We start from the raw sequence: 10,487 nt of genomic DNA on the forward strand, positions 1-10,487 counted from the left end.
ACCAATATCCGACCAGTATCTACTACTCCATCAAATCCCAAAATTAGTAGAAGATGAAGAAAGTGTCAAGAAGCGTGATTATGACCGTTTAAATGATAGAAACAGTACAAACCTTTACTAATGGTCATATTCTTGTATCTAACGTATATATCTCTTTTGGAGGCTATAAATACAACATCAGAAAATAAAATATAGAAGAAGGTCGTCTAAACACATTTATAAGCTATTTTAGAGTTTTCCCTTGGTGTGAAGAACACAAAAGATTTCTTGAGCTTTCACTGTCAAGTTCTTCACACTCAAACTCACTCACACACATTAGAGAGATGTATTTCATAGAATAGTTGAGTGAGAGTATTTGCACAAAGATGTTAAACAATGTGTAATTATTCGTAAACTTTGTAATGAGTTTTTGGACATGTTTTCCATTTGAGAGTGAGAGACTAGGAGTTCCGATTTAGGCAGTAGGTAAGTCCTAAGATTGGAGTGGGGTAGTTACAAGAAGTTGTAATGCTCAAAGTCTTCTAGTGGATTCCTTCCGAAAACAAAAGAAGTGATGACGTAGGAGCGGTTGAGTCTCCGAACATCCATAAACAAATTCGTCTGTCTTTACTTTATCGCATTTGCTCCTTGTTTCTATTTTTGGATGATTTTTTTAAGCATTTTATATGTTCTTTAAAGTACCAAAATGTTGCATACAAAGTGATTGATAAAATGCTTCAACAAAATATTTTTATTATATTAACTTGCAATCTTTTAAAACGATTTCCAAAATTCTTAATTGGTTTTTAAAAGATTATGTTGAGTGTCTTCTGCTTGGTTTTGTAACCAAACTCGATATAATCTCTCGATGCTTGGTTCATTTTTGAACATTTCTAGAATGAGATATTGTAGCTTAAATTTTTTTAAAAGTGTGTATTCACGCCCACTCTACACACGTTTTTGATCCTATCAATTGGTATTAGATCATATCGTTCTTGAAAGAGAATTTGAAACTGATATTATCTTTAAAATTTTGGATTTTGAGATTTTCTAACATATATGTGCCTAGTTGAGTATTTTGACAACTTGTAGAGACCTTGGGAAAATTGACATAACTCCTTGCTCGAGTGTCCAAATGACAAACCGATTTTTGCCTTGAAAACTAGACTTGTAGAGGATTGCATTGGTATAAAATTTACAGCCTGGTCTTGCAGGAGCAGAAGCAATGTATTTGTTAAATTCAGACCATGTTTTTGCGGCAGAAAGCAAGGCATGAACAAGATCGTTGGTGTTTTTGTCAAGAAGCTTAAGGAAGCTGCACTCATCACTAGAATGGAAAAATTAATTTGAATTTGAGCCACATATCGTCAAGAAAACTCAATAAACTTGTTCTAAAATTAGCTTTAAGAGAGCTTTTGAGTTTGATTTTCAACATAAATTTCTACTTGTGCTAGCATGTCTTGAATTAAGAATGTCTAGTCATTTTTCTTACAATTGTGATTCTTCTTAATGAATAAGAAGGAACTCCTAAACTTTTAATGAATATTTGAGTTGGCAAATACATATTGATCTTGTGTTGCTTGAAACTTGAGTTGATAGTCTATTCTTGGTGAAATCTTATTTACTCAACTTGATACTTATATGTGTTGAATATGTCTCATAAATGACTTATATTTTGATTTAGTTGAGATTAGTTATTTTGTGCTATTATTTGAGCATTTCACATTTTTGAAAATTTATGAAATGATTTCATATGCTATAAAACTTTTTGATTGCTCTCTAAAATGTTTTTTTGCTCATATTATAAAGATGGGGGAGTAATGATTTTTGACTTGCAATTGTATCTTTCATATACTTGTGCTTTTATAATTTCAAATATCAAATTCATTTATTCGAAAAATGATTTGAGTTCAAAGTTTGTTTTCTATACTTGCATAAGTAATCACTTGTGTTTGTCAAAAATGGGATAAGTAATATCATTGTGACATCATTATTTTTCTATGTGAATACCCTCTACAAGCTTAAATCTTTTTAGAATAATTTATTGAAGGGACACACCATAAGCTTACTTTTTTTGGGATCACAATGATATTTTACAACTTCTTGATCTAATTATACTTGTTGAGTACATATGGTGGCAAAGGTAAAGAAATATGAAAGATGATTTAGTCAAGTCAATATTTAATTATCTCTTGATCTTTGTGAATTATAGCATGTGATCTTTTCGAAAATTTTCCTCGCTTATTTTTGTTTCGGCATTATTGTCCAGAAATGCCATCTCTTTTACCAAAATAATCATGCGATGATGAAAATTCATTTTGTGCATACATATTTACATGGAGTTATATTCAAGTGTTAGTCACCCTTCTATCTTTGTAAAACTCAGTTATTCAAACTTTGAGGGGGAGCTATAATGTGTTCTTAGATTATTTTTTTTCGAACCATTTTGATTTTCACAAAAAGGGGAAGAAATATGTTAGATAAAAATATGATTTTTGCATTACTTGAGTTTCAATATTCATATTTTTATCCAATTTTGTGATCTTAAAAAATGGAGAGATTTTTGGGTCCGAAAATGCAAAAAATCTTGATTTTGATGATAACAAAACCTGTTTTTGTGTTTTCTAACATATTTACTTAAGTGTGCAGGTCATACATCTAATTTTGAAAGTGATAGGTTGCTCATACAAATTCCAGCAAATATTAGTTTCTAGCGAGCTGAATTGTTTTGATGATATCTCATAACTCGATGATCCAAATGACAAGCGGCTAAAACCAATGAACAGAAAACTAAAATAGCTGCAAGTCTTATTTCAGACCAATAGGACTAAATCGGATTTTATCTAGATCAAAATGATGTTTAAAGACACTACTGGAGCTAAACCGGATGAGCAGAAAATAGAAACCAGTAGCCGCTGAGCAGTTCTGGTATTTGGGCCTTATATTGCAGCTTCGTAATCCAAATGAAATGATTCAGTATGCGTTACGAAGATACCATAACAATCTACAAATCATATTCCAAAGGCAAAGTCTGAATTGGAGCATAAGGAGCTGATAAACGGCACTCAAGAATCTGGGTCTGCACTGAAATTCTTCATTTTTGACACATCTGAGTGTTTTGAGCATATCTCTCTAGTACAAACTTGAAATTGTGTGATTCTTGATTCTATGGAAATTCAAGACAAAGGGCTACAACCTTTATGTTCATCACGTTGCCCAAAAGTTTATGAATCAAGAGATATAAGCAAGAGAACCTGCTACTGAAAACAGCGGTGCGGAGAACAGAAGTGCAGAAAAGCAGTAGTAGACTCCGAAATGCAGCAGATTCTGAACCAGTAGCCACTGAAAACCTGTAGCCGATCAAAACTAGTAGCCGAGGAAACCAGTATCCGACCAGTAGCTACTGCACGAGTAAAGCCCAAAATCAGCAGAACATGAGGAAAGTGGCTAGAAGCGTGATTATGACTGTTTAAATGACAGAAACAGTGCAAAACTTTATTAACGATCATATTCTTGTATCGAACGTAGATATTTTTGGAGGCTATAAATAAAACATCATTCAAAAAATCAAAGAGAGAAGAAGGGCGTCTAAACAGATTCATCAGCTAGTTAAGAGCTTGCCCTTGGTGTGAAGAACGAAACATATTTCTTGAGCTTTCACAGTCAAGTTCTTCACACTTCAACTCACTCACACACATTAGAGAGATGTATTTCATAGAATAGTTTAGTGAGAGTCTTTGCACAAAGACGTTAAACAATGTGCAATTCTTTGTAAACTTTGTAATGAGTTTTTGGACGTGTTGTCCATTTGAGAGTGAGAGACTAGGAGTTCCGATTTAGGCAGTGGGTAAGTGCTAACATTGGAATGAGGTAGTTACAAGAAGTTGTAATGCTCAAAGTCTTCTAGTGGATTCCTTCTGAAAACGGAAGAAGGGGTGACGTAGGAGCGATTGAGTTTCCGAATATCCATAAACAAATTTGTGTCTTTACTTTATCGCATTTGCTTTTTGTTGCTGTTTTTGGATGATTTGTTGAAACATTTTATATGTTCTTTAAATTACGATAATGTTGCATACAAAGTGTTTGGTAAAATGCTTCAATCAAAATATTTTTATTATTTCAACTTGCAATCTTTTCAAACGATTTTCAAAATGCTTAATCGGTTTTTAGAGGATTATGTTGAATGTTTTCCGCTTGGTTTTGTAACCAAACTCGATATAATCTCTCGATGCTCGGTTCATTTTTGAACATTTCAAGAACGAGCTATTGTAGCGCAAAATTTTTTTAAAGTGTATATTCACCTCCCTTCTACACACGTTCTCGATTCTATCAAGTTTTATTATATTTGTGGAATAATACATGTATGAATAAAATAATAATTTAATTTATCATTCCTAATTTAAAATTAGCACCCATAGTTAAACTATAAAATCCTCGGAACTAATTTTTCTTATTTTTGTTCATGTGTTATATTTTTCTTTCCTAATTCCATTTTGGAGAGTATAATGTTAACTCTCCTTCCTTCAGTACTTTTTGTGTTTTTGTTTTTCATGAAACTCTCATTCTTTCACTTCGCTGCAGATGATGTTGCTCGGGATTAAAAACTAAGATAAGTAGAAAAAAATGAATGCAAAGCTATATAAAAATATATATGTCAAAGTCAACATAATCAACACAAATTAAAAATGCTTATCTTATGTATAAGTATGCAATTTTTTTATTAATATATTAGTTTTCACTACATCGTAATTATATGATGCGACAAATGAACTTTATAAGAGAATGATACTACAAATGAAACTTAAAAATATTTTCCTTCTCTACCAGATGCAATTTCTTGATCACCTCGTGCATGCACGACCTAGTTCCTGTAAAGGGCGAAAAGGGATATCATAAACGCCCCAACAATTGAACCGATGCTAGGGAAGACACCACATGCATCACCAGATGGGCCGGGAGCCGGTGCCTCTTCTGTTGCCATGGTAATGCCCATGGTGGCGGTGGCGACGAGGGTGGCAAATGCGATCTTCTTCATGTCCATTATGGTGGTGGCTAATTAGGAGAAAATTTAACTTTTTCTTTATTTTGTTTATGATACGATTTGTGAAGGAAATGGTAGGTCTTGAGGCTTAGATATATAGGGATGTGGGTGGAGTAAAATCTCTGGCAACAAGCTTTGATGTTACTATTTTTAAGGTTTTTTAGACACCGTACCTTTATTATCGAGGCAAAAGTTACAATAAGCTTATATGTATAATTTGTGAGATGCGAGGAATTTTAGGCCCTATTTTTTAGATATACTAGTAGTTGTTTAGGGTGTAAATTATTGTACGTTGTTGGTGTTATAACTACAATGTACAACTGTATTATATTGAGAAAATTTCAAGATAAGTTGGTATCTTTTGAGTTTTAGTCTTGTAATTTATTAAATTTTGGTTTTCATCTCGTAAAATGTATTTCTTTGGTTTTGGTCATTTTTCATTAGAAGACACTAAATCAATTGAAAATGACATGTTTGGTCCAGATGTTCTATGTCGCTCATGTAGCTAGCTATTGGTATTTGACCTAGTCACTATAAGATAGTGTTTGGAAGAGCTTCTAGGAAGCAGTTCTCAACTTTTCGTTAACAAAATTTCATAAAATTTTTAAATTTTTGTTAAAGAAAAGATGAAAAGTGCTTTTCAAACCCACATCCAAACACTATCTAAGTTGCTTAGTATTCAAGCAAGCTTCTCTCCCTTCTATCTTGTGTTCGGCCGCCCCAAGCAATAAACCCTAAGGTTCGTTGTTTCCTTTTATTTTTTTAGGTAGATTTTAATGCATAAAATATAAGTTTTACTCTCGTCACACGATTACGTACAAGAATATTACCTTTTAGTGACACTTAAAAATGTCCTTATATTAAGGATATAGTGACATTTATGTTTTGGTGACATCCGAGAAAAATGTCCTCTATTCTCGTGTCGTCTAAAGATTCGTGACATTTTGTATGTCACTATAAAATACTAATACTTACATCGTAAATGTCTCGATTGTGAGTTACAAAGGCATTAAAAAGTGTCAGGATAGATACGTAATAAAGGCACTTACAAATGTCTACTTTCTCTATTAATAAGGACATTTACAAGTGCTTTTTTTTTTTTATGTAAATAAAGACACAATTAAATGTGATCTATTGCTATATTTAATGACAATTATGGATGTCTCCTCAATCTATTTACAATGACACTAAAACATGTCCTTATAATAAGTTTATAAGGACATTTAAATTATCTCCAATGCTCTTAATTCCACCGTTTATAACCTCAATATTCTTATATATTTTTCTTCACAATCTTCAATACGTATGATAATTTAAAATAAAATTAAATTAAAGCATTGAAAAAACAACATAAAATGAATCAAAATCAAAATTAAATAAATGATTGTAATATATAATTTCAAAAATGTTAACTTCATACATTTCAGTCGATAAATAAATACATCGCTAAAATACAAAAAACAACTGAACTTGTTGAACAACATCTTGAAACATCAAATTTTGTCTAAAATTTGGTCTTCAATACTTGTTACCTACAAGTACAATTTATATATGTTTAGAAATAAAATAAAAGAACAAATTTATAGAGTAAATAATAATTATTTCAAAAGATCAAACGAAAAAAAATGCAGCCTTCACACACCTCTCTTAAATAATTATGCCCACATGTGCAAACATGGCTACTTTGAGAAGATCAAGATGGTCGTTAAAAAATTTGATACACCGGATAGAATGCGAATATCTTGAATCATGTATCAAATATAAACAAAAAAGATATAAATTGACAGTTAATTGGCTATGTGATGTGAACTATGTTTCTAGAACCACAAACTCGAGTGAAAACATGATGAATGCTAAAGTGAAAAAATTCAATAGATATTGCAATATGAGGTTCTATAGCATAGCATAAAAAATGTAAATGAACGTTTATAGTAATCAAGAAATGTCACCTGTGATTTGCTGCATTCTTTATAACATTAACAAATATAAATCCTACAAGATATATCAATCTCGAAATCAAGATTCATTAAAATCATTACTCACATCAAGAAACAAAATGTGTGAAAATGAAGCATAAAAAAATACAAAAACTAGCATCATTAATACAAAGACAAAAGGCTTAGTACTTTACTGCCTCATTAATAGTATTCAATGTAATAATAGTATGCTAATATATTTTAAACACAAGTGCATATAGATTTTAAATCTTACCACATATCCATATCAGTTTTAAATAAAAGTCGAATGGGGAGAGGATCGAACAATTGATAACCAAGTGTTCTTGAGAAATCATTCTGTCAAAAATTATTTATGAAATGATGAGAAAAAAATAAGTGTTCTTTGTGTGAACAAATTCTTTATCTCTTGACACCATGTGTAATATCAATGATGTTTTAAAACTCACATGCTTAGTGTTGTTCGCAAGGACAAGCATCCAAAACCCAATTATGAACACTGGAGCAGCTCATGTATGAGTACCTTTAAATGTGCTCGTTTGCACGAGTTGGGTTAAGCACATTCCACATTAGACAAGAAGATAAAATGAAAAATTAAATAATTAAGAAGTTGAAAAAATCAACAATGCTCTTTTGTATCTCCTAAAACATGACCAATGTCCGCAGAAAATCCGATATTATCACCTAATTTAAAAAAGTAGCTTAGCTGCCATGACAAATCTATCTCGACCACGAAAAAGAGAACAGAGGAAGCAGCAGCTGCTACGTACTTACCGCAATTGAGATCATGAGCCCCATCAAAATAGAGTGTCTTCTTCTACCATATTTGAAGAAAATTTATTCCTCCACACACCAACACAAGGTTGTACCTGAAAAACAGAACAAATACATCATCCTAACAACTGATGGCAACAGATACAACTAAATCCTTGAAATCAATATTCTATTCAATCATCTTCAGGTTTGACAACTTTTTCCCCAGTTTCTTAGTTTTAGAACCTTAACTCCTACTTTGATATGACTTAAATGCTATCACCCCATGAAAATGTTGAATTAGATCTCCAAATAATCCCTTGCTTCGTGACTTAATATGAAGATAGGCAAGAATTTTGCACATGCTATTGCGCGAGACATTCTACCAATATTATCCAAATGAAGATCAACATAATCAAGCTCAAAATACTGCGAGACTCTTTTACAAATATATGACAAAGAATCTTCAAAATCTAGCAAGAAAACATTTCCAACACTATGTACCGTAAACAAAAGGATGAACAAATATATGAAACCAAAATCCAAAATGTAAAGAAAACAATGCCCTAGAATGATTCAAAATTCCGTAAAACTTGAAAGTTGAAATGTATAAGCTTCTAAGCATCAAAATATAGGACTAAAACAAGAAATTCAAATTTTTAAACAAAATTTGGTTAATACATACCAAAAGGCCCGTTATGGACCACATAACAATATAAATGAAGAGAATGTGTGTTTTACACCAAGCGTCTGCACAAAAAGAAAAATACAAAAGTTAAAAACAAACAGAAAAAAGTATCAAAAGTTTGAAATAAAATGAGGTTTTAAGTGTGCATTTGTAGAAACTACTGAGTTTAGCAATTCCACTAATTACACTTCTACTAATCCATAATTTATCATAAGTCATAAACATTCAAAGAATATGAATCAATAGTAACCCTATTACATTAGAAACCCCATTATTTGTCCACTTAAAATCATAAGAACGGAGAATACAAAAATTGAGACATTGAAATTTACTCACCTTGATTGATAAAATATGACAAGCTAAATCACAATTCTATAATAGTTTCAAACTTGTGAGTCCAACCAGTATGATTTTTCTTCTTCTTAAATTTCAATGCTCGGTTTTTTCTTTCTCCTCTGCCTTCTCAAATAAAGGTTTCGTTTATAAGATATGAGAAACAAATAATAAGTAGGAGACAAATACAAGTGATGATCGAACCCAAAATCAAATTAAATTTGATTGACCTGTAATGATTAAATGTTTCAAAAAACCAATAAACCTACTAAATATACCACGATCATCTTAAACAACTCTACTAAAATTCCCAATAATCACACTAACTAATTCATCCATGTCTTAGGTTCAACGTAAGATACCTTAGAATTCATCAAATCCGGTGACTACGACAATTAACCCAAATAATAATCAATAACAGTCAGATAAATGCAAAGAAGTCAAATTAAATTCGAATGGATAAAAATCCTCACTCATGCAGCAATCTAAATTTATGAAAAGAGACTGGAATCGACTTTAAAACTTCCTTAAAACCGAAATAGAATCGAGCAGGTACCAAAGAAAGAGGTTGTGTGGCGGAGCCCAATGGTTTTATGGCCGACAGTCTCAGGTCATGGCTGGAAAATGAGCAGTGCTTGGTAAAAGTTCTACATAAGCTCGATTACAACCTTTACTACTGGAAATCACAAAAATCAACAAGAAATCATTCGTAAATCACCGGGTGAAACAGAGCACACAGAAACTTACCACCTAGGGTTTTAGATCGTGAGACGGTGGGAGAGGAAAGAATAACAACCTAGATGGGGCAGACGGTGAGGATGGTGGCTGATGTCAGACGGTGCAAAAGGTATGATTTTTCGTGACATTAATTAAAAATGTCATGATAATATATCCAATTAGCTTTTTATTTTATTAAAATTTTGATTTTTAATTGATGTCATGATATGTATGTATCAATGACATTATTGAATAAATATCATTAAAAAAGTGTAATTATAACCGATTTTTTGTAGTATAGGAAGGTATTGACGTCACATAATAAATATGGACAAACACTCCCATGAGACGGTCTCACGGGTTAATTATGTGAGACGGGTCTCCTATTTGGGTCACCCATTAAAAAGTATTACTTTTTATGCCAAAAGTATTGCTTATTATTGTAAATATGGATAGGATTGACCTGTCTCACATATGAGACGGTCTCACAGGAGTGTTACTCATAAATATGCGGTAAATTTTGTGGTTTCGGAAAAACAATTGGCCAAAAGAAATCAAGATACAAGATGAAAACCAAACTTCAACAATTTACATGATTAGAACCTCAAAAAATGCCAAATTACGTGGCCAATATCGAATTTTCTCAATTATATTATATATGTTTTCTTTATTTACCATATTATATATATAGAGTTTTGATACGATGAACATCCATCATGTGCACTTATGTGTGCACTTGCTGATGTGGCGTTCACCTATTAGATGTAGAAGATGTCACATCAGCGGTGCACACATAAGTTCACATGATTAGGGCTCACCATATCATAACTCTATATATATATACACACACACATATATATATATATATATATAATGAAAACAACTTTGGTTACCACCCAGCTTCCACTGAAGATTGATGCGACGTCCTGTATTTTTCATTCAGGCTCATGAAAATACTCATATATTAAACACGGGTAAAACAAAATTTAACGGAAAACATTTTTATTTGTAAAGACAAAAA

At 31.9% G+C, this 10,487-nt stretch overlaps 1 long non-coding RNA gene across 6 annotated transcripts; it reads right to left on the reverse strand.

The window, feature by feature from the left end:
- Positions 1-6,392: 6,392 nt before the first annotated feature.
- LOC140881968 (uncharacterized) lies at positions 6,393-9,626 on the reverse strand. 6 transcript variants are annotated; one of them, XR_012150099.1, is made up of 9 exons: positions 9,497-9,626; positions 9,306-9,425; positions 8,414-8,478; positions 7,750-7,844; positions 7,425-7,498; positions 7,232-7,314; positions 6,970-7,012; positions 6,663-6,761; positions 6,393-6,552 (listed from the first exon to the last, which is right to left on the reverse strand). It is a non-coding gene; the product is annotated as an uncharacterized lncRNA (long non-coding RNA). The 6 variants fall into 6 exon arrangements; XR_012150096.1 differs by having other exon boundaries at positions 7,425-7,844; positions 9,306-9,366; XR_012150095.1 differs by having other exon boundaries at positions 7,425-7,844.
- Positions 9,627-10,487: the final 861 nt, after the last annotated feature.

Source organism: Henckelia pumila, chromosome 2, assembly GCF_033568475.1.
Source record: "Henckelia pumila isolate YLH828 chromosome 2, ASM3356847v2, whole genome shotgun sequence".
NCBI lineage: Eukaryota > Viridiplantae > Streptophyta > Magnoliopsida > Lamiales > Gesneriaceae > Henckelia > Henckelia pumila.